At 47.3% G+C, this 23,092-nt stretch overlaps 1 pseudogene; it reads left to right on the forward strand.

Moving 5' to 3' along the window:
* Window positions 1-1,234: 1,234 nt before the first annotated feature.
* LOC118537889 (U4 spliceosomal RNA) lies at window positions 1,235-1,306 on the forward strand (annotated as a pseudogene).
* The last annotated feature ends 21,786 nt before the right edge of the window (window positions 1,307-23,092 follow it).

Genomic DNA, 23,092 nt, shown 5'->3' on the forward strand with positions numbered 1-23,092 from the left:
TTAGCAGCGGAATGGTGTCCCTCCCAAATTCATTAGTTGAAGTCCTAATCCCCAGGAGCTCAGAATATGACTGTATTTGGAAAGAGGGTGTTTAAAGAGGCAATTAAGGTGAAGTGAGGTTATTGGGGTGGGCTCTAATCCAATTTGACCAACGTCCCTATAAGAGGAGATTAGGACACACACCGAGGGAAGACCATGTGAAGACCGGGAGAAGACAGCCATCTGCAAGCTAAGGAGAGAGGCCTCAGATGGAAGTAACCTTGCTGACACCTTGATCTTGGACTTTCAGAGTCCAGAACGGTCAGAAAATGAATTTCTGCTGTTTAAACCATCCGATCTATGGTTCTTTGTTATGGCAGCCCAGCAAACGAAGACACTACGTAATTAAAAGGGAAGAAAGGCAAGCAGATACAAGCACTTGGTATTTCAAGTTTTCACACTGAAAGTTTTTGCTGGTCATGAGAAACCCAGGGGTTCAGGAAGTCATTTGTAACTTTTTTTTTTTTTCCTTTTTTGCAGCTAGAATTTGAGCCTCAGCCTGTGGGGCCGGGAGCAAGCAGAGGATCCAACAGAGCCAAGGTGAAGCCTCTCTGCTCTAAGCTGCCACCAGCCACCACTTAACACACACGAAGGCTCACGGAGCCTGGAAAGCAGGTCTTTCTGATGAATGGTCTTCAACGGAAAGCCAGCCTGCTGCTGGGCTGGGAAAGAGAAACGGAGGAGTCCAGAAGCCGTGGTTCTTGGCTCGAGAAGTCTGCAAAGGATCAGACAGTGCAGGGCCCGATCCGGTGGCCACTCGGACCCACCATGTACTCTAGGTGGGTCCCAGGCCCCTTGGGAAATTGAATGAAAATAAGCCACGTCTCCCTACAAAGATGCACACACACAGATTTTGCACACTAATTTGGGGGTTTGTGTCTTCCCCCTTCCCAACATCATTTGGGTACTCTAATTAAAAACCCCTGCTCGGGGTGTGGGGGTGGCTCAGTCATTAAGTGTCTGCCTTTGACTCAGGTCATGATCCCAGGGTACTGGGATCGAGCCCCCCATGTGGCTCCCGGCTCCGCTCTCTCCCTCTCCCACTCCCCCTGCTTGTGTTCCCTCTCTCGCTGTGTCTCTCTCTGTCAATAAATAAATAAAATCTTTAAAAACAAAAACAAGCAAAAACAAACAAACAAAATAAAACACACCTCTGCTCTAGTTAAAAACATAAGAAGTTAATTTCAGGAACTGAAGCTTTGCGCAGTGGCAGTATCGTAGCCAATGAGGTTTATCCGAGGCGCGATTATTGCTAATTGAAATTTCAGGAACTGATGTTTCAGTTGGACTTCTGCTTTGCAAAAACCCGCCCCCAAGTTAGAGATAAGACCAACCGAAAAGGTAAAAGGGCGGTCAGATACAGCCTGGGCAGAAGCCAGGAACCTGCACAAACATTTCCACAAAGCAGAACGGTGAAGGCTCCACGTGGCTCTAAATAAATGCAACTTGCCTGAGAGCAGGGGCTGGAAGCATCTTTCTGCATAATGGGCACAGCTGATGGCGGGCTCCAGAAAGGTGTCTCTCTAGCTGAAGTTCATCGGAGAGCAGAAGGATAGGTGGAACCAAGGGTCGGATGCAGAGGAAACTGGCCTGTGTGACGAGAAAGTGAAGTCATGAACGTAAGCACCAGGGTTTAGGTAGACACGTTCGGGGACTCTTGGGTGCAGTGGCAACACGTCAGGCTTGGGGTATTTGCACGGCTCTCACCTACACTCTTTGAACCCCAGACGATGAAGTGGCAGAGAATAAAAACTTCTGGGCTGCACATTGGATGACTGGAAAAAAAAAATTTGCAGGAATGTTCACTGTAGGCTATCTATATTAGTGAAACATTGCCCTCAAATAGGGACTGCTGGAATAAATTATGGTGCGTTACTTGAAAGACGACGGGTGGGCTCCTGGGTGACTCAGTGGACTAAACATCTGCCTTCAGCTCAGGTCATGATCTAAGGGTCCTGGGATTGAGCCCCGAGTCAGGCTCCCTGCTCAGCGGAAAGCCTGCTTCTCCCTCTGCCCCTCCCCCTATTCATGCTCTCTCTCTCTCTCACTCATTCTCTCTCTCAAATAAATAAATAAAATCTTAAAGAAAAGAAGGAAGGAAGAGAGAGAGAAAGGAGGGAAGAAGGAAGGAAGGAAGGAAGGAAGGAAGGAAGGAAGGAAGGAAGGAAAAGATGGGGCTCCTGGCTGGCTCCGCCAGTGAAGCATGCAACTCTTGATCTTGGGTCGTGAATTCAAGCCCCACATTGGGTGTAGAGTCTACTTAAAAAAATAATAATAAAATAAAAATAAAATGCTGGTGTAGAAGATGGTGCAAACACCTCTTTCCCTCTCAGTTCAAACCATGGCATCATTGTTCCTTTGAACTTTTTTTTTTAAGATTTTATTTATTTATTTGACAGATAGAGACACAGCAAGAGAGGGAACACAAGCAGGGGGAGTGGGAGAGGGAGAAGCAAGCTTCCCGCTGAGCAGGGAGCCCGATGCGGGGCTCGATCTCAGGACCCTGGGATCATGACCTGAGCCGAAGGCAGACGCTCAACCCACTGAGCCATGCAGGCGCCTTGTTTGTTTGTATTTTAATAAATAAATAAAATAAAATGCAGCTCCTAGAATACCTACAATGACATACGTGGCTTGCACTGTGTGTTTACTAGACGGTGCTGGGTCAGGACGATGCCCGGCATGCAGGAACAGTAATTGCGGCTACTCTCAGCGTTGAGTGCCTGGTGCATGGTAAGTGCTTCTCTCATGGCCGCTTTTGTTCTGAAGACTTCTCGCCGTGCCCTCTCTCGGCTCCGCTCTGCAGATCTCTGCCTAGAAGGCATTATCTGTTTCCCTGGCCACCTTGTCATATTTCTTCATCCACAGGAAGAGCTCCTGGCCTTCCTTTTCATCTTCCCCACCTCTGAGACCTCTCCAGAGGCATCACACCACACCCCCACACACTCACACACGCGTGCATGCACACTCACACTCGCACACACGACTCAGCTTTCTGTGCAGGGGCAAACTTTCTTCACATCCAGTCCACTGTCACCTCCTGTCTCCCAGCAGCTCTGGACCCCAAGCACCTCCGCTCCACTGAGGTCACCTCACCTCCGTGCTGTCATCCTTCTCGGGTTTTCTCCTCGGGCCCCGCACATCTGAGGCTCGATCTGTGCTGCTCAGACAGATGGAACATTGCCAGAAGGGGCTGCTGGCAGGCTGCCAAGAGGCTGCCCCACCGCGGCCTTGACTCTGACAAATTCACTCCTGGGGCCCCGGGTCTAGCCTCAGCCTGGCAGCTGGTGGAGAGATCTGAGTCTCAGCTGGGAGCTTGGACTCCTCGATTTCTCAGGAGACCAGCGTATACACCAGATGGCACGTTTTCCATGCAGTTAGCAGGGCGAGGACAGTTTTGTTTAGGAAAACATCTCGATCAGCCACTTTGGTTGAGGAAGGGGAGGGCGGTGCCAGGGACATGGTTGAAGGGACACGGTTAAACACACGAGGGACTAAACAGCTTTACCGGCGTCTTCACGGGAGCTTAGGGAAAAGCGACCCCAAGAAAAGAGAAGACAGGGAAGGTCAGAGAAATGAAATGGGGGGGCGGGTGCGGTGCAAAACAAAATGGCAGGAGCCACAGTTCTGGGATGGATTCCAGTGAGAAATTTCCAGTGGCAGGGACACCAAAGGACGGATGGGCGGACTGACTGATTTTTTTTTTTTTTTTTAAGTAGGTTCTATACCCAATGTGAGGCTTGAGCTCAGGACCCTGAGATCAAGAGTCACATGCTCTACTGAGCCAGCCAGGCAGCCCCAAAAGAATTAAAAGAAAATTGTGGTAAAATACACAGAACAAAATTTACCATCTTAATCATTTCTAGCTGTGCACTTCAGTGGCATGAGGTACATTCTCCTTATTGTGCGGCTATTACCACCGTTCTTCACCTTCCCAAACTGAAACTCTGTACGCATTAAATAGTAACTCCTCCTCCCCCCCAGCGCCTGGCAACTGTCATTCTTTCTGTCTCTATGAATTCAACAACTCTGGGCACCTCGTGTAAGTGGAATCATATGGTATTTGTCCCTTGGTATCCGGTTTATTTCACTTAGCATAATGTCCTGAGGGTTTATCTATATGGTAGCACATGACAGAATTTCCTTACTTTTTTTTTCTTTTAAGATTTTATTTATTTATTTGAGAGAGAGAGCACAAGCAGGGAGAACAGCAGAGGGAGAGGGAGAAGCAGACTCCCCACTGAGCAGGGAGCCCAATGCAGGATTGGATCCCAGGACCCCGAGATCATGACCTGAGCGGAAGGCAGACGCTTAACCGACTGAGCCACGCAGTTGCCCCAAGAATGTCCTTTCTTGTTAAGGCTGAATAATATTCCATCATACGTGTCTACCTCCTTTTGTTGATCCATTCATCCTTTGGTAGACACTCTGGCTGCTTCCACCTTTTGGCTATTGTGAATAATGCCGCTATGAACAAGATGTCCAGATTATCTCTTTGAAACTCTGTTTCAATTCTTTTAGGTATCTGACCAGAAGTGGAATTTCTGGATCATATGGTAATTCTACTATTTTTCATTTCTGAGGAACCACCATACTATTTTCCACACTGGCTGCACCATTTTACATTCCCACCAACAGTGTACAAGGATTCCAGTCTCTCCACATCCTGGCCAACATTTGTTATTTTCTGGGGGTTTTGTTTCTTCTTTTTAAAAATAGTAGCCATCCTGGTGGTCTTGGCATCCTTGTTGAAGATCAACTGACCACACACACGAGGGTTTATTTGTGGGCTCTCTGTTCTATTCCATCGGCTTATATGTCTGTCTTTATGCTAGTAACACACTGTCTTGATTACCGTAGCTTTGTAGTAACTTCGGAAATTAGGAAGTGTGAGACCTCCAACTCTGCTTCTTTCTCAAGATTGTTTGGCTATTCAGGGTCCCTTGAGATTTCATATGAATTTTAGGATGGATTTTTCTTTTCTTTTTAAAGATTTTATTTTTTATTTATTTATTTTTTTTATTTTTTATTTTTAAAGATTTTATTTTATTTATTTGACACAGAGAGAGAATGTGAGAGAGGGAACACAAGCAGGGGCAGAGCGAGAGGGAGAAGCAGGCTTCTCTGAGCTGAGCAGGGAGCCTGATGTGGGGCTCGATCCCAGGACCCTGGGACCATGACCTGAGCTGAAGGCAGACGCTTAACGACTGAGCCACCCAGGCGCCCCTAAAGATTTTATTTTTTAAAAAAGATTTATTTGTTGGGGCGCCTGGGTGGCTCAGTTGGTTAAGCGACTGCCTTCGGCTCAGGTCATGATCCTGGAGTCCCAGGATCAAGTCCCTCATTGGACTCCCTGCTCAGTGAGGAGTCTGCTTCTCCCTCTGACCCTCCTCCCTCTCTCTCTCTCATTCTCTCTCTCCCAAATAAAATCTTAAAAAAAAAAAAGATTTATTTATTTATTTGAGAGAAAGAGAGTGAACAAGCGGAGGGTGGGGAGAGGGAGAGAATCTCAGGCCGACTCTCCGCTGAGAGTGGAGCCCAATGCAGGGCTTGATCCCAGGACCCCGAGATCATGACCTGAGCAGAAATCAAGAGTCGAACACTTAACCGACTGAGCCACCCAGGTGCCCCTTAAAGATTTTAAGTAATTTCTATACCCAACATGGGGCTCGAACTTACAACCCCAAGATTAAGAGTCTCATGCTGTACTGACTGAGCCAGCTGGGTACCCAGCAAAAGATGTCATTGGGCTTTTGATACCATAGGACTTTTTTTTTTTTTAGAGAGAGAGAGCCTGTATGAGTGTGTGGGGGTGGGGGTGGGGTAAGGAGGGACAGTGGGAGAGAGAGAGAGAGAATCCTAAGCAGGCTCCATGCCCAGCACAGGGCCAGGTGTGGGGCTTGATCTCATGAACCTGCCAATCTCATGACCTGAGCCGAAATCAGGAGATGAACACTTAACCGACTGAGCCACTCAGATACCCAGGTACTATAGGACTTTCAAGACCAGAATCTGTAATATTGCATTTTGAATGACTTGTGTTCCTGCTAGATGACTCCTCTTTTGCCCCGCACTGTATCTTGCGTGAGCAGGGATCTCAGAGGAGAGGCTCACTCTGAGTCCAGGATGGGTGCACAGCAGGGGGAGGAGCTGGGGCCTGGAAGTGAGAGGCAGGGTCTCAGGAGATCAGCAGCACAGGACTCTGGCCAGAGGTACTGGAAAACAAGCCCCTCTGAACCCTGGGGACAGCAAGGAGGATGCTGGGGGTCCCACTGCCTGTGGGACAGGAGCGGGAGGAGATTGGAGGAGATGGGGCCCAGGCCAAGGGAGGAAGGCCTGGCAGGCTCAGATCATGGCAAGGGGCCACCTGAGGCTGCATACCCTGGTGACTCTGGCTGCCATTGGAGAGGGACACCTCCACAGCCAGGGGCCCTGCCCACACCCCTCCCTGGGTACACACTGCCACCTTCTGGCTCTTTGTTGACCGACTGCCCCACCCCATCCCAAGAAGAGCTTTCTCCGGACCAAGAAACAAGAAGATGCAATGAGGTTTCCTTTACCGGCAAACAATCCTGTTCTCCTGGGGCCCCACCCAGGTCACCTGTGGTAGAATCGGGCTGGTCCCAACCTTTCATCTTTCCGTCTCCTCCCACTGATGGCTTAACACAACCCTCACCATTCTACCTCTCCACAGATAGTTTTACTTGCCTTCATTTTCAGTTGATTAGGGGCAGGGCCTCACTGTGGAGTGCTGTGACCACTGGACCACTGGGATCCACAGGACCCCTGGGATAGAGGCGTCCAGGCCACGACACAGCTGAGGCCCTTCTCCGTTGTCTCTCAGTCTGATGGTTGGTTGGTTGTTTTTGCTGGAAATCCCTAGCACCTTCCAACTATTGTTCCCTCTTAGGCAGGCCTGCTGGGATCCCTGTAACCAGTTAACCAGTTTCTCGAGTTTGTCAAGGTGCTTTTCTCCCCCCTCTTCTACAGTTCATTGCCTCTCTTTCTCTCTGTCTCTCTCTCTCTCTATTACCTGAACTGTGAGCACTTTCCTCCTGCCCGCCCCCCACCCCCCAATTTGGCCCAAAGCCCTTTGTTTTGATGTCTCAAACTCAGTGCTGAAACTCAAACTCCACCAGCAGGCACTACTGGGAGACCCAGCTCTTCTTAACTTTCCATCTTCCCATTCTCAAGTCCCAGACAGAGAAGCGAACTTGGGCTACCATGTTGATTGGCCTGGGGAGGCCCTTAGTTCCCTCAGATTCAACAGGAGATGGGAGGAGGGGGAGTGGGGAGCTGGTGGAGGGGCCACGTTCCATCCCTCCTCACTACTCATCCCCCACAGGCCCCCATCTGCTCTCCTTTCCCTGGGCTTGAAGACCCTCTTAATCCACGTCTCCCTCCGCCCTTCTCCACAGGGCAGACCTACTCATTGGGCACCTCCAGCAATACAGTTCCTCCTTCTTCTCCCCAGCCCCTGCCCCATACCACATGCTTCTCACTAGAGGTTGGGGCACCTCAGAGGTTCCCATGGAGATTAGTCTGGAGACCAGTCTTCCGGAGGCCCAGAACTTCACAGCCTGAGGAGGGAGCAGACCACAGAAAGGCACTCACCTTCCTTTCCACCCCAAGTGTGCCTGTTAGATATTCTGGAAACAGGAGTGCTCATTCCCGGGGTCCCTAAGGTTGCTAAGGGCACCTTGAGTCTGTCTGTATCCCATGGGTTTGGCCTGGAACTTCCAAAGCGGCCCAGAGCCATGAAGTCTAGCAGTGCAGATATGGATTGGCCCTTTTGTTCCCAAAGGGCTCTGTGGGGTGAACTTGAGTAACGCTGGGAAGCTCTGTAGGAAACGAGAAGAATGCCCTCTCGTCCTGATGACTGTCCTGACCATCAGACCTAGAAGGACCAGGTTCTGCTGACACACCCCCACCTCCACTTGCCACTCTCTTTTTGGAAGTTTGTGCAGGCCATCCCAGTTACCACTATAATGCTCTTTTCATAGTCAGCTTCACTTAAAAGGCCTCAATGACTTCCCACAGATCCTGGAATAATGGTGTCCTTACCATGTCTTCAAGGCCCAATGTGGACCCTGCCCATTCCTCTGGACTCACCACCTCTCCCTCTCTCCTGACTCACTATACTGCAGGCCCACTGATCTTCTTCTCCCCCCCCCCAACCTCCCACCAATCTTCTTGGGCTGGTGGCATCCCAAGCCTGTCTCGACCTCAGGGCCTTTGCACTTGTTGTGCCTTCAGCTCATAATGTCTTCACCCTGATCTCCCCATGACTGGCTCCTTGTCATTTGGTTTGCAGCTCAAAAGTCCACCTTCCCTGACTACTCCAGTCTAGAGCAGATGCTCCTTTCCCTTGTGTCCTGTCCCCTCATCCTATTTTATTTTCTGCTCCACATATATCACTTTCTGAAGCTTAAGCTTCTGGGCCTCCTCCAAGGGTCAATACCTAATTTTGTATTCTTTTCTTAAAAGGAGGCCCCTGCCTAGCTGACCCAACCGTGCAAGCTTAAGGTCTCCCAGAATGTGAATCCATTTGTAGCCAGAGCAAAGGACCGGGCTGCACTGGGGACGTCCTGTGCCTGTCTCTGGCAGGGAGACAAACTCAGAATTCCCTCTGCCAGGCTATTTTGACCGGCGCTTGGCCTCCCCATCTCCTCAGGCCTGGGTGCCAAGAGTAAGCCTTGCCCAGAAATCTTGGTAACTGTCCTGCTCACTGGGCCCTGGATTCAACAGGCGGTAGGACGAACAGAGCTGCTGTTTGTCCTTCTCTTCCTGGACAAGCCCTGCCTTGACACCCCTGAGAGACATAAACATTCTCAGTCGGCAGCCATACAGCGCCAGACTGCTCAGCAGGGTGACAGAAAACAGACTTTTATGGAATCTTTCATGTCTTCCCTTCCCAAACTTTTCTGCAAAGCTAAACCTTCAGTCTGCCACCTACCCCATCTCTTACCAGCTTGGGCAAATATTTAGCAGACAGGATTAACCCTCCCACGGCCTTGACCTTGGCAGACCTGGCTAGTTGATCACAGGGCTCTTTCCAGAGGGCTCCTGTGTAGCCCCTACCCATAGATCAGGGAGGAAACCTATTTGCCTCTTCATGAAAGTCAGGTCCAAATTATCAAAGAGGGGGACACCTGGGTGGCTCAGTCGGTTAAGCATCTGCCTTAGGCTCAGGTCATGATCTCAAGGTCCTGGGATCGAGCCCCCCATGGGGTTCCACGCTCAGCGGGGAGTCTGCCCCTTCCTCTCCCTCTGCCCATCCCCCCACTCGTGCGCTCTCTCTCGCTCTCTCTCTCTCTAATAAATAAATAAAATCTTTAAAAAAAGATTATCAAAGAGGTAAATCTGTGTCCGAGGAAAAGGGCTGGTGCTTGCAATGAATTCCTCCTTCTAGGCTGAGCCCAGGGAGGCCAATTCCAAGGACGTATTTTCTGTTGGATCAAGTAAGGGGAGACCTTGGAGACCACAGCACCTTGTGGTACATCCCGTGACACAGTGGAAAGTCACTGGCCCAGAGCTAGAAGTCCTGCCCTGTTCTGGGCAAAACGACTCACTTCCTCATTCTACACATGGGGTTACAACTCAGGCTGCTGGAGCAAATTACCATAGACCGGGCGACTGAAAAACCAAATATTTAATCCTGACAGTTCTGAAGGCTGGGAGCTCCACGATCAACGGGCTGGCTGATGCTGTGTCTGGCGAGAGCCCTTTCCCAGGCTGCGGACCACCAACCTCTTGAACCTTCACATGGTGGGAAGAAATCCCTCACCGCTTACTGGACGGCCTCGGTGAGCTGTCCTTAGAACTTGGAGAGTGTCACCTCCTGGGGACAGAAGCAGTAAGAAAGGAGACGATGAATGAGTTTGATGAACTTACTGACCATAGACATAACCAGCTTCCGCAAAGAAGTCCAGGTATAGGGCTGCTGGGCCATGACAGCTAGGGGACTGTCCCACACGTACGTTACCTCCTACTTCAGCTGCGTCTCCAGGCAACCTCCCAAGCCGCTGGTTACAAGCCCCACCACGCCCCTTGGTGCCCCCAACTATTCACCCCCCTCACTCTCCACCTCCTATTTATCCGAAGGATTAGAGGCCACCAGGCAATGCCCAGCGCAGCTCACTCCTCGGGCCCCGAGGCGGATGTCCGCCCACCCCACTGTCTGCAGCTCAGACCCCTCAGCCCGTGGCCACCGCTGCCTCCTGTCATCACTCTCCTCTGTCACTGGCATCTTCAGCCTCACCAAGGCTAAGGACATTCCCAGTTTAAAACACCAACAAAGTAAAAGCTACACCGCAAAAGCCCTCCTTCCGTCTAGCATGTGCCTCCTGCGTTCTTACCGGAAGAGAGGTCTACACTGGTAGACCCCACTCTGCTACCTCCTGGCCTTTCTTCAACCCACTGGGGTTAGGTTCTTCCTTGGCCTGCTCCAGCTTCCTCATCATCTGGCTAAGAAATAAAGAAAAGGCCCCTGCCAAGATCACTGATGGTCTCTGGATCGTCCAATCCAGGGGACACCTTTGGTGTCCATTTACTCATCCACTTTGTAGCTTCCCCACTGCGGACCATCACCTGGACAGCTTGCACTTTCTGTGACAGCCCTCGGGGGCCCTTAAGTTCTGGTGTTCCCCCCAGGGTCTCATCAATTGTCCCTCCCAGCCCCGTTCCACAGCACACCCTCTCCTGAGCAATCTTCTCAGACCCATGGCTTCTACAACCGTCTCTATGCCCGAGAACGCTTAGTAGGAAGCAACGTGTTAAAGAATGCAAAATAACTGTGCATACACTGAGGATACCACATGAAGAGACATTTGAGGGAGAAAGGAAAAATACCGGGTCCTTCCCATACACCGTGGGCAACTTAGCACACTACCCCAAGCCCTGGATTTCTCAACCACAGGACTTGGGACAAGAATAGTACCTACTTCATAGGGTTGCTATGGGACTTAAGTGGGGTAATTCTAGAGCAAGCTCCCAGAGCATGTAGTTGTCAACACGGCAAGTGTCTCTGTGACTTGCAGAGGTAGCATGCAAGGGAGAGAAGAGAAGTCAAATGAGAAATAGTAGTTTGGATCCAGGCTTGGAAACATACGAGGACAGTGGACTGGTGGGGTCTGTTCGTCAAGGGCACGCCTAACCCATGAACACAGAGGTCATGGGGCTGAGAGCCCAGGAGCAGGTGGCTGCTCTCCTTCTGGCCGTCTGGATGACCTTGTGAGCACCTGACAGGGGTTCAGCGAATGTCTGGCCATGGTGTCCCGTGTGCACGTCCCAGGCATTCCCGAGATAGTCTGTCCTGAAGTGTGTGTGTGTGGGGGGTGGCGCGTGCGTGCTGGTGGCTTGGGAAGATAAATAGCCTAGAGCCAGGAAAGGAAAAGGTCACCTTCTGGGCTGTGTCATGGGGGAGGGAACACGGTTCCCAGGGGAATGAGCACTGGTCCTTAAGAAGTACATTGAGCCTGTCCTTAGCACTTGTCCCGGTGCCAAGTGCTGAACTAAACATGAATGTTATTTGCCCATGATTACGGGCTCCAAATGAGGACCTGAAGACTAATTCAGTGATGGCTAGAGCCAGTTTATACAGGTTCGTGAGAGTCAATTATTATATTTTCAGGAATTTTGCAAGCCAGTTGTTAAACCCAGCCATCATTAAAAATTAAGTTATAGAGGGGCGCCTGCCTGGCTCAGTCAGAGGAGCGTGCGACTCTGGATCTCGGGGTCGTGAGTTCGAGCCCCACATTGGGTGTAGAGATTATTTAAATGAATAAGTAATCTTAAAAAATTAAGTTATATAAACCTATAAATAAATTATATTTAAAAACTCAAAACTCATCACTTCTTATTTAATTATTTTTTTGTTTTTATTTATTTATTTTTTACTTTATTTTACTAGTATCTCTTCCCTTGAGGATATTTACACCTATTGTATCCATATGATAGAAATACTATATAATAGAAACACTATACAACTCTGTTCCGTGATGTTCTGTGGGTAGTTTGAGATTGGCGGGGGCTGAAGTATTTAGATCAGGAAATCAGCACACGTACACAGGCACACATCTCCACGGAGCTGGTTGTTAATAACATTTACCAGCACCTCACTGGACAAACTCATGTCAGGAATTTGGTCTTTAGCCACGTCTCATCAGTTCCAGTAATCCCCATCCGGCCCCCGTAAACAAGCCTTTTGGGTTTCCCCACTCCACTCGGATCCAGAGTCCGCTGCCTCAAATGGCCAACTCTCCCCCATGTCCATACCACCAGGGCTGAGAATACTGGTGGCCACTACGGATCCCCACACTTGCTGCGTCCTCCCTCAGCTGAGCGCTCCTTTGACTTTGACAACATCACTGAGGGGTGGGTATTGAACATTGACTCTGCCCATTTTATAGATGCTAGAGTGAGCCATGGAGAAGTCAGGCAGCTCTCCCCTGAGGCCGTCAGCTAAGATCAGGTTAGAATCCTTTCAGAACCACTAGCTCTACAGATAAAGAATAATCCCATGATCCGATAAGGGAATGTGAGTAAGTCGCTCAGTTGTTATTCCTTCAGGCCGCCAAGGCTGGCTTTGGTTTCAACTATCACAGGGCATTCATTTTGCTGTAGTTTGATTGTCCTTGGTCACATCCAATAAAACTGTGGACTCGCAACACGAGGCCTATCCCAGGTCTTTAGGAGACTTTCACGAGTAAATAAGACTGTTCTAGAGTTAATGATCCACAGTTTCAGTTGATGCAGGGCTTCTAAGTCAATCAATTATTAATTAGGAATTGAGGAACTACATAACCAACTCAGTTCAGGATCTGGCCACCTCCCATGAAAGCTAAAACCTGGAGTATTTTATTTTATTTTTATTTATTTATTTATTTTTATTTATTTGTTTGACACAGAGAGAGAGAGCACAAGTAGGCAGAGCGGCAAGCAGGCTCTCAACTGAGCAGGGCACGATGTGGGGCTCCATCCCAGGACCCTGGGATCATGACCTGAGCCGAAGCCAGCTGCTTAACCGACTGAGCCACCCAGGCTCCCCTGTTATTACTATTATTATTATTATTATTATTATTTTAAGATTTTATTTATTTGACAGAGAGAGCGAGAGCAGGAACACAAGCAGTGGGAGTGGGAGAGGGAGAAGCCGGCTTCCCGCCGAGCAGGGAGCCCGATGTGGGGCTCGATCCCAGGACCCCGGGATCATGACCTGAGCCGAAGGCAGACGCTTAACGACTGAGCCACCCAGGCGCCCCCCTATTATTATTTTTTTAAAAGATTTTATTTCTTTATTTTTGTGAGACACAGAGAGAGAGAGTGAGAGAGCACGAGAGGGGGCAGGAGGGTGGGGAGAAGCAAACTCCCCACTGAGCAGAGAGCCTGAGGGAGGGGCTCCATCCCAGGGTCCTGGGACCACGACCTGAGCTGAAGGCAAACACTTAACCAACTGAGCCACCCAGATGCCCTAAAACCCAGAGTATTTAAATAACTTGTTGAAAGTTACACAGTTCGGAGGAGATTAGGACAAGATATTCACCAGCCTTTTCTGAGTCCAGAGCCCCTGTGCCAGGGAAAGGCATGTGATGAATATTTGGCAGCTATTTTAAAAAAACCTTTTAGGGGCACCTGGGTGGCTCAGTTGGTTGGGCGACTGCCTTTGGCTCGGGTCATGATCCTGGAGTCCTGGGATCGAGTCCCGCATCAGGCTCCCTGCTCAGCGGGGAGTCTGCTTCTCCCTCTGACCCTCTTCCCTCTCGTGCTGTCTCTCATTCTCTCTCTCTCAAATAAATAAAGAAAATCTTTTAAAAAAAGAAGAAGAGGGGTGCCTGGATGGCTCAGTCAGTTAAGCATCAGCCTTCAACTCGGTCATGATCCCAGGGTCCTGGGATGGAGCCTCAAGTCAGGCTCCCTACTCAACAGGGAGTCTACTTCTTCCTCTCCCTTTCCCCATTCCCCTCCACAAGCCCCCACTCATGCTTTCTTTCTCTCTCAAATATATAAATAAAATCTTTAAAAGAAAAAAAAAGACATAATAAGAGAACGAGAAGGTAAGCCACTGAATGGGAGAAAACTTTTAGTGTATGTGTCCAAAAAGGGGACTTATATCAGAATGTATATAAACTCCTACAAATCAGAAACAGGAAGAATCCAGTGGGGGGAAAAAAATAAGCATAAGAAACAGGCACTTCATAAAAGAGAATAATCAAATAAATATTAAACATATGAAAAGGAGCTCAGTCTCATCCGTTTCCAGGCAAATGCAATTTAAAACCGCCATGAAGGGCACCTAGGTGGCTCAGTCCGTTAAACCACCGACTCTTTATTTCAGCTCAGGTCATGTTCTCAGGGTCATGGGAAGGAGCCCAGCATCTGTCTGGGCTCTGTGCTCAGCAGGGAGTCTGCTTTAGATTCTCTCTCTCTCTCTCCCTCTGCCCCTCACCCTGCTCACACACACACACTCTCTCAAATAAATAAATAAATCTTAAAAAAAAAAAAAACTGCCACGAGATACGTCTACACGCTCAGGAGAATGACCCAAACCCAGAACGACAACGCCAAGTGTCAGCAAAGACGTGGAGAAACTGAAACTCCCATACATTGCTGGTAGAAAATAAATGAGACAATCACTTGGAAAAACCATTTAACAGTGTCTATGAAAGCCGAATGCTTATGCAGTAACCTATGAGCCACTAACTCACTTTTAAGTGTCGTCCAACGGAATTTCCTACATACGTGCAGCAAAAGACAAGCGCTAGAACATTCATACAAGCCTCATTAATAATAGCCCCAAACCAGAAAAAAAAACAATGTCCATCAATAGTAGAATGGATACATATATTGTGGCAGATTCATAACATGGGATTTTATATAGCAACAGAATAAATTATAGCACGTTATGCAAAAGCATGGATGAATTTCACAAATGGAATGTTGAGAAGACACAACAGAGTACATGCTGTCTGATTCCATTTACATCCAAAATGAAAATAGACAAAACCAGCCCATTTTAGTAGAATTTAGGATAGCAATTATTTGGGGGGAAGTTGGGAGAAAAACAGGGCCTAGGAGATGGCCTGAGGAGGTTTTCTGGTGTGCTGGTGAGGTTCTGTTTCCTGAGCTGGGCAGTAATGGGGTGAACATTCATAAGCTGTACATCAATAATTTGTGTACTTTTCTGTATATGTGTATACATATATTATGCTCCAGTAAAAAGTTAAAAAAAAAGGATGGAGGATGAAGTTGGACAATTTGAGACAGAGGTTGTTAATTACTCAGGACGCTTGTTGAAAGACCCGTTCACTGATGCCCTTCAGTTAGGAAGTGGGATGCATGATGCCACGCCGAGCTAAGAAATGGGCGAAACGTGCTGATGAATCTATTTGAAAAACGAGGGAGCTCAGAAACCCCGCTGGAACTAGAATACTATGGAATAATAACATGGAATATAGGAGAGGAGAAATTGGACAGAAATCATCTAAGTTTTTTTTTTTTAAGATTTTACTTATTTATTTGACAGAGAGAGACACAGCGAGAGAGGGAACACAAGCAGGAGGAGTGGGGGAGCGAGAAGCAGGCTTCCCACAGAGCAGGGAGCCCGATGCTGGGCTCGATCCCAGGACCCTGGGATCATGACCTGAGCCGAAGACAGACGCTTAACGACTGAGCCACCCAGGCACCCCAGAAATCATCTAAGTTTTTCACATTTTTAAGAACGATAAAGAAAATGATGAGTTTTAAACTTTAAGTCACGTTAAGAACTTAATTTCTGGGGCGCCCGGGTGGCTCAGTCTGTTAAGCGTTAGCTTTCGGCTCAGGTCATGATCCAGGGGTCTTGGGATTGAGCCCTGCGTTGGGCTCTTTGCTCAGCAGGGAGTCTGCTTCTCCCTCTCCGTCTGCCGCTCCCCCTGCTTGTGTTCTCTCTCTCTGTCAAATAAATAAATAAGATACTAAAAAAATAAGAATTTAATTTCTAAATGAGTAGAAATAGATGTATAACTTCTAAACCAGTAAAGGGGGTGGGGGGAGCATAAAGAAATCTTGGTTGACCCAACAGAAAACTAAAAAGGATGTGGAAAGGGGCGCCTGGGTGGCTCAGTCTTTAAGCGTCTGCCTTCGGCTCAAGTCATGATCTCAGGGTCCTGGGATTGAGCCCCGAATCGGGCTCCCTGCTCCACGAGAAGCCTGCTTCTCCCTCTCCCACTACCCCCTGCTTGTGTTCCCTCTCTCGCTGTGTCTCTCTCTGTCAAATAAATAAATAAAATCTTAAAAAAAAAAAAAATAAAAAGGATGTGGAAAAAAAGCAAACGAAAAGCATGGCAAGCAGAAAATGCAAAACAAAGTGATAGAAGTAAGTAAATAATCTTCAGGAATCTCTATAAATGTGAATAGTTTAGATGTGTCTTTTATAAGACATGGACTTTCAAGTATGTTACAAAAATAAAATTCAGCTGCATGTGGATACATGTAGAACCTGGTGACAGAAAAGATGAGTGTAAAAAAGCATGAGAAAATATGTAGCAGACAAATACCAACCAAAGTAAAGCTGGGTGTGGCAATATTATATAACGTAACATAACACAACATAATATAATATAATACAAATCTTAAAGCAAAAAGCAATATTAGGTATACGGATGGTTGTTATTTAATGATAAAAAGAATAATTCACTAGAAAAATAGAACAAGCATGAACCTACACTTAACATAGCTTCAAAATATATACATCACCATGGACGGAATTGCAAAGAGAAAAGAACATCTACAACCACAATGGGAGACCTTAATACTTCTCTCAGAAACTAATAGATTAAACTTATAAACATTTGTAAGAATATAAGTTCAAGAACACAATGGAGAAGCATGTTCTCAAGGTCAGACGTAGAACTCTCTACCTTACAATTAGGGGCCATATTTTTTGTTTTCAAGAACACGTGGATCATACAAATATAGCCACATATTGGACCACAAAGGAAGAGTCAGTAAGTGCCAAAGAAGACAGAGCATTAGACCTAGTGCAAAAAAATATAAAATCACAATCAAGGGGTGCCTGGCTGGCTCAGTCGGTAGAGTGTGCGACTCTTTTTTTTTTTTTTCCAAGATTTTTATTTTTAAGCAATCTCTACATCCAACCTGGTGCTCAAACCTACAATCCTGAAATGAAGAGTCATATGCTCCACCCACTGAGCCAGCCAGGCACCCCAAGCATGTGACTCTAGGTATTGGGGTTGTAAGTTCGAGCCCTAGCCCCATGTTGGGTGTAGAGACTACTTAAAAATAAAATCTTGGGGTACCTGGGTGGTTCAGTCGGTTAAGTGTCAGCCTTTGGCTCAGGTCATGATCTCAGGGTCCTAGGGTCAAGCCCTGAGTTGGGCTCCCTGCTCAGTGGGGAGTCTGCTTCTCCCTCTGCCTTTGCCCCTCCTCCCTGCACCCCTTCCCCCCTTGTGCGCGAGCTCTCTCTCAAATAAATAAAATCTTAAAAAAAAAATCTTAAAAAAAAAAAAAATAAAATCACAATCAAGAAGAGAGTCCCCAAACATAGGGGGGACTTTCTAAAATAGGACACACGAGTGGGCCTGGCTGGCTCAGTTAGTAGAGCATATGACTCTTGATCTTGGGGTTGTGAGTTCAAGCCTACGTTGGGTGTAGAGATTACTTAACAAACAAACAAAATATTAAAAAAAAAAAAATAGGATACACAGAGATCAAGGGCTTCCTAATGTGAGGCAATGAGAATGACATAATGTAAAATTCCTGTTAACGATTTTTTTTTTTAAGATTTTATTTATTTGACAGAGAGAGACACAGCGAGAGAGGGAACACAAGCAGGGAGAGTGGGAGAGGGAGAAGCAGGCATCCCGCTGAGCAGGGAGCCCAATGTGGGGCTCCATCCCAGGACCCCGGGATCATGACCTGAGCCGAAGGCAGATGCCCAACGACGGAGCCACCCAGGCGCCCCCTGTTAAAGGTATTTAGTGTGAATACAATTATAAGGAAACCATCAGACAAAAGAAACAATGCAACTGTTAGGATGTTCTGCAAAACAGTTGACCCGGCTTTTAAAAAAAAATAGCAATATAAACACCTCCCACCCATCTGCCCACAAAAGAACAGGGTATTGCTTTAGATTAAAGAAAGCTAATGAGGGGGCTCCTGGGTGGCTCAGTCGTTAAGTGTCTGCCTTCGGCTCAGGTCATGATCCCAGAGTCCTGGGATCGAGCCCCACATCAGGCTCCTTACTCAGCCACAGGCCTGCTGCTCCACCTGCTCGTGCTCTCTCTCTCTGTCGAATAAATAAATAAAATCTTTAAAAAAAGAAAAAAAAGGGGCGCCTGGGTGGCTCAGTCGGTTAGGTGTCTGCCTTCGGCTCTGGTCCTGATCCCAGGGTCCTGGTATCGAGCCCCGCATTGGGCTCCCTGCTTGGCGGGGAGCCTGCTTTTCCCTCTCTCTCTGCCTGCCACTCTGCCTACTTGTGTTCTCTCTCTCTGTCAAATAAATAAATAAAATCTTTTAAAAAATAAAAAAAGAAAAAAGAAAGCTAATGAGGCATGACAACCACATGCAATGCATGATTCTTATTAGATTCTGGATCCCTGAGGGCCCCCCCTCCCAAATTTAAAGAAATTATTGGGACAACTTGGGACAATTAATATGGACTATCTATTATATAGTATTATTGCATCAATGTTAAATTTCTTGGGGGTGTGATAATGTGGCCCCATTTTTGTTGGGTTGCTAGGACTGTCCTCTAGCATAAGTCTCAAACTTTTTGATTTTAGGACCCCTGTATATTCTCTTAAGGTGGGGAGAAAATAGTTGCTATATCTAGTTAGTTGTGTTATCTATTAGGACACCTTTCTAGTTCGTTTTCCCACACCGAGCAATTCTCTAATCCTTAGCAGTGATGTGGTTTTGGAACGTAGGTGAGGTTCGGTGGGGTGGAGTCCGGAGCCCCCGACCAAGAATTCTTGAGACGTCTTTGGTGTAAAAGGGTGGTTTTGGGAAAGCACATGCAGAAGACCCGGGCAGAAAAAGCTGCTGCCCCGGGTTGTCGAGTGGCTGATTATATACTCCGGAGTTGGGGGAAGTAAAGAAAAGGGAGGTTTCAAAGGGGTTTTCATATGTTAAAGAAGACCCTCAGGACACTGGAGGCCAGGCTATATCAAGCTAAGGTTGTTTTTCCCTCTGGTGAGACATTAACATTAAGATAGTTGGGAGATCCTAGAAGAAGGTCACACATGTCTCACCCAGGAGTGGGGCGTGGGGAGAGGTTGCAGGGTGTCAGTTTATGTTTTGTCTTCAGTTAGCTTTCTGTTCCCTCATCAGGAGGACTGAACATCCTACAATTTAACTTAATTCTGATACCATCCACCTAAAGGCGGCATCAGATCCCACAGGATAAGTGTTCACTCCCACCAGCCTCATGCCAGTTGCAGATCTGGGACACTTGAACTTCTGATCAACCGGCTCTAAATTGGGGATTCCCATGACCCTCTCCTCTGGTCCCATAATTTGCTGGAATAGCCCACAAAACTGAGGGAAATGTTGATTTACATTGACCAACTTATTATAAGGGATATTATAAAGGATTTAGATGGACAGTGAGATGAAGAGGTACATAGAGTGAGGTCCAGTGGGTCCTGAGCAAAGGAGCTTCTGTCCCTCCTTATGAATAACAAAGGACACTCCTGTCACTCAGGAAATTCCAAGGGGTTTAGAAGCTCTGTGCCTGGGACTGGAAACAAAAAGAATCATGTCCAGGTAGAACATCTAAGAAGTTACATTTCATTTGAGTTAAAGTTGAATTCCTGTCTAAACCACTGATCTTGACTGAGTTAGAGAAAATGGATGCGTGATTTGTCCAAATGTGCACAGTTGCTTCCATGTAAAAAAATCAGCTTTCTAGCTCCTTTCATTAAAACATATTCTGATCAAATAATCTTACGCAAGAAAGATAGCCTAGCTTCAAGACTCTACTGTAAAAACAGAGAGCAAATGATTGATTTTCTGCTCACTTATCAGGTTTAGGATCTTTACAAGAAGTATGTTAGCTCCCAGGAGCGCCGCTACGTGCCAAAAATTTCTTGTATTGTCCTTGAGCAAGAAAAACGGTCAGCGGGCTGGTAGTACAAGGTCCACGCCACTCCTCCCACAAACAGCCTCGTGACTGTCACGGGGTTGTTTTCATCCAGTGTGAAGCAGAGGACTTCTGATGTCACCCTTTTCCATGAAAATCTGGATCCACTTGTCCTCTTTATCACTTACATCAAAGTATCCACTCTCAGCCAAGGGGCAGCAAGTCTTACATCCAAGTGTAACTGCTCCTCACCAAATGCCTTTATCTTTTCTTCCTTTCTTCCAATTTATCCTTGCATGTGGTTATTATGCCCACCCAGGAGTTAGTTCTCTTTCTGGAGAATTCTAATTCTGGACCATGCTCACATTTGTCAGCTTTCCTGGAAAGGACTCTGAGCTGGCATGGCTGCTCCAGATTGACCATGCAGCCAGGTTCTTGGGTTGTAGGGCTACCTTGGGGGGTCCTGGGACTCATCCCTGTGCCAGGCCTGCACCACAGTCCTCCCTCGGGGGGTGCATCTGGGCACGGTGGACACCACAAGCACCAGGGCCACCCCAACTTGCATGGGCCAATCTGGACCGAGGCCCGGGTGGCTTTTCTGCTCTAGGCGTCTGGTTTCCTGGTCACTGAGACTGGGTGAGACCCCATGGGGGGGTATTCTTTTACCATAACAAGATGTATGGGGGGGTGCCTGGCTGGCTCATTGGGTAGAGTGAGTGACTCTTGATCTCCATGTTGTGAGTTCGAGCCCCACGCTGGGTGTGGAGCTTACTTAAAATCTTTAAAAAAAAATGTACAAGTGATTGTTTCTTAAAAGTTAATTGTTATGTGGAATCCAGAACAACATCAATGTGCCTTTCCCACTCTGTGACATTCATATCTATTGCATTCAAGTTCATTCTTGACTAGATTTTTTACCTATGCATAACGTTTTAACATCATGCATTGGTCATCTGGAAAATACTGGGTCACAGAGGTATGCAGACCCTCTAAAAATTGACACATTTCATTGCACCATATGAAAAAGAAATCACATTTGGTAATGCCACCAATCTCATTAGAAACATCTTTTTTTTTTTTTTTTTTTTAAAGATTTTATTTATTTATTTGAGAGAGAGAGCACATGAGAGGGGGTAGGGTCAGAGGGAGAAGCAGACTCCCTGCTGAGCAGGGAGCCTGATGCGGGACTTGATCCCGGGACTCCAGGATCATGACCTAAGCTGAAGGCAGTTGCTCAACCAACTGAGCCACCCAGGCACCCTCATTAGAAACATCTTTAAGAACTGGGAAGCTCTCAAGCTCAGGTGGTATATACAAGTTTTACAAAATTTCAGTTTTCCTTTGAAAGCTCAAATGTTATCATTGGCAACTAGTATGGTCAGTTATTTCTTTGAAGTGACTGGCTTATTTCATTCATTCTTGAGAAAAAATCTGCCAAATATTCAAGTCTGAATAACTATGGTTTCCCTATCAATTCTTCTTTCCAGTTCAAATGGTGTTCTCTGAAAAAAGCAGCTGCTTCCTCTCGAAAACTCAAATAAGCCTAAATGCTTTTCCAGAAGACAACCATGTTACCTGGGTCTGCACCACAAGCACTTTATAGGTACTTCCCACTTCCAGACAGGCTACTCAAAAGAGGTAAACCCAAGATGTTAAGATTTAATAACGTTATTCATTTTTACTGCTTTATTAAAGGTACCTTCATACTTTTTAAAGATTTTATTTATTTATTTGAGAGAGAGAGAACACACAAGAGAGGAGCAGGGTCAGAGGGAGAAGCAGACTCCCTGATGAGCAGGGAGCCAAATGTGGGACTAGATCCGGGATCTCCAGGATCATGACCTGAGCCGAAGGCAGTCGCTTAACCAACTGAGCCACAGAGACGCCCCCCCCTTCATACTTTTTCTTAAAAGCCAAAGAGTGCCCGTGGTGGACAAGGAAATCTCTGCTCCTATAGTTGGGTGCCTCTGGGTCATGATTCACGGTAAAGTGCCAGCAGTTTTCCCCACCTGTGCAAACAATAACACAGCCCGGAAAGGCATGTGATGTCTTAGTATCGGTATGAAAACAGTTTTGCCCTCCTGGATACCCCCGCTCCTCCCCCTCCAGGTCCTCAGACCACACTTTGAGAACCGCTGCTCTAGGTGGCACCATCTTGTCTTCATCCCCACCTGAGTTTACATTAGGTTCTCATCATTCGTCCTCCTGCGCTCCTAGGAACAGTGCGGCGGCGCCCAGGCAGTCCGGGCGGGGGGGGGGGGGGGAGGGGGGCGTGGCTTCCAGCCGAGGGGCGTGGCCAGCCGCCAGGCAGCCAGCTGGGCCCACGGGGCCCCTCACCCTTCTTTCCTGACCTCACTTCCTCTTCCCCTCCCCCAGCCCCTTTAACCCTTCACTTCCCCCAGAGTGGAAAGGAAGCCGCTGGAATGACTTGTGCTATACTACACCTAACTTACCGGGTGATTTGTTTTAAAAAATAAAAAAAGTAAAATAAGAAATCTACATCTTGATTGTTCTTTTTCTGGTTATAAGAATAATGGGTGCTTGTTACATAATATTGTATTATGTATATAGTAGAAATTGAGCGTCTCCCCTCATCCCCCCGCCCCCATGCTCTCTCTGGTGTATGTGCCTCCAATTTTTCACATATATGTATTTTTCATATATATGTGTATATATATTGATGGGGTATTTCTCCTCAACTTTCTGTTTTCACTTAATGTATCACATTACAATTTTCTGCATCAGCAAATATAGATCTACCTCATTCTTAATATAAATGATAATTGGGGCACCTGGGTGGCTCAGATGGTTAATTGTCTGCCTTTGGCTCAGGTCATGATCTCCAGGTCCTGGGATGGAGCCCCGCATCTGTCCATTGGGGTCCCAGCTCAGCAGGGAGTCTGCTTCTCCCTCTCTCTCTGCCTCTCCCCCTGCTTGTGCTCTCTCTGTCTCTCTCTCTCAAAAAAAAAAAAA

The sequence above is a fragment of the Halichoerus grypus genome, chromosome 8 (genome assembly GCF_964656455.1).
Source record: "Halichoerus grypus chromosome 8, mHalGry1.hap1.1, whole genome shotgun sequence".
In the NCBI taxonomy this organism is placed as follows: domain Eukaryota; kingdom Metazoa; phylum Chordata; class Mammalia; order Carnivora; family Phocidae; genus Halichoerus; species Halichoerus grypus.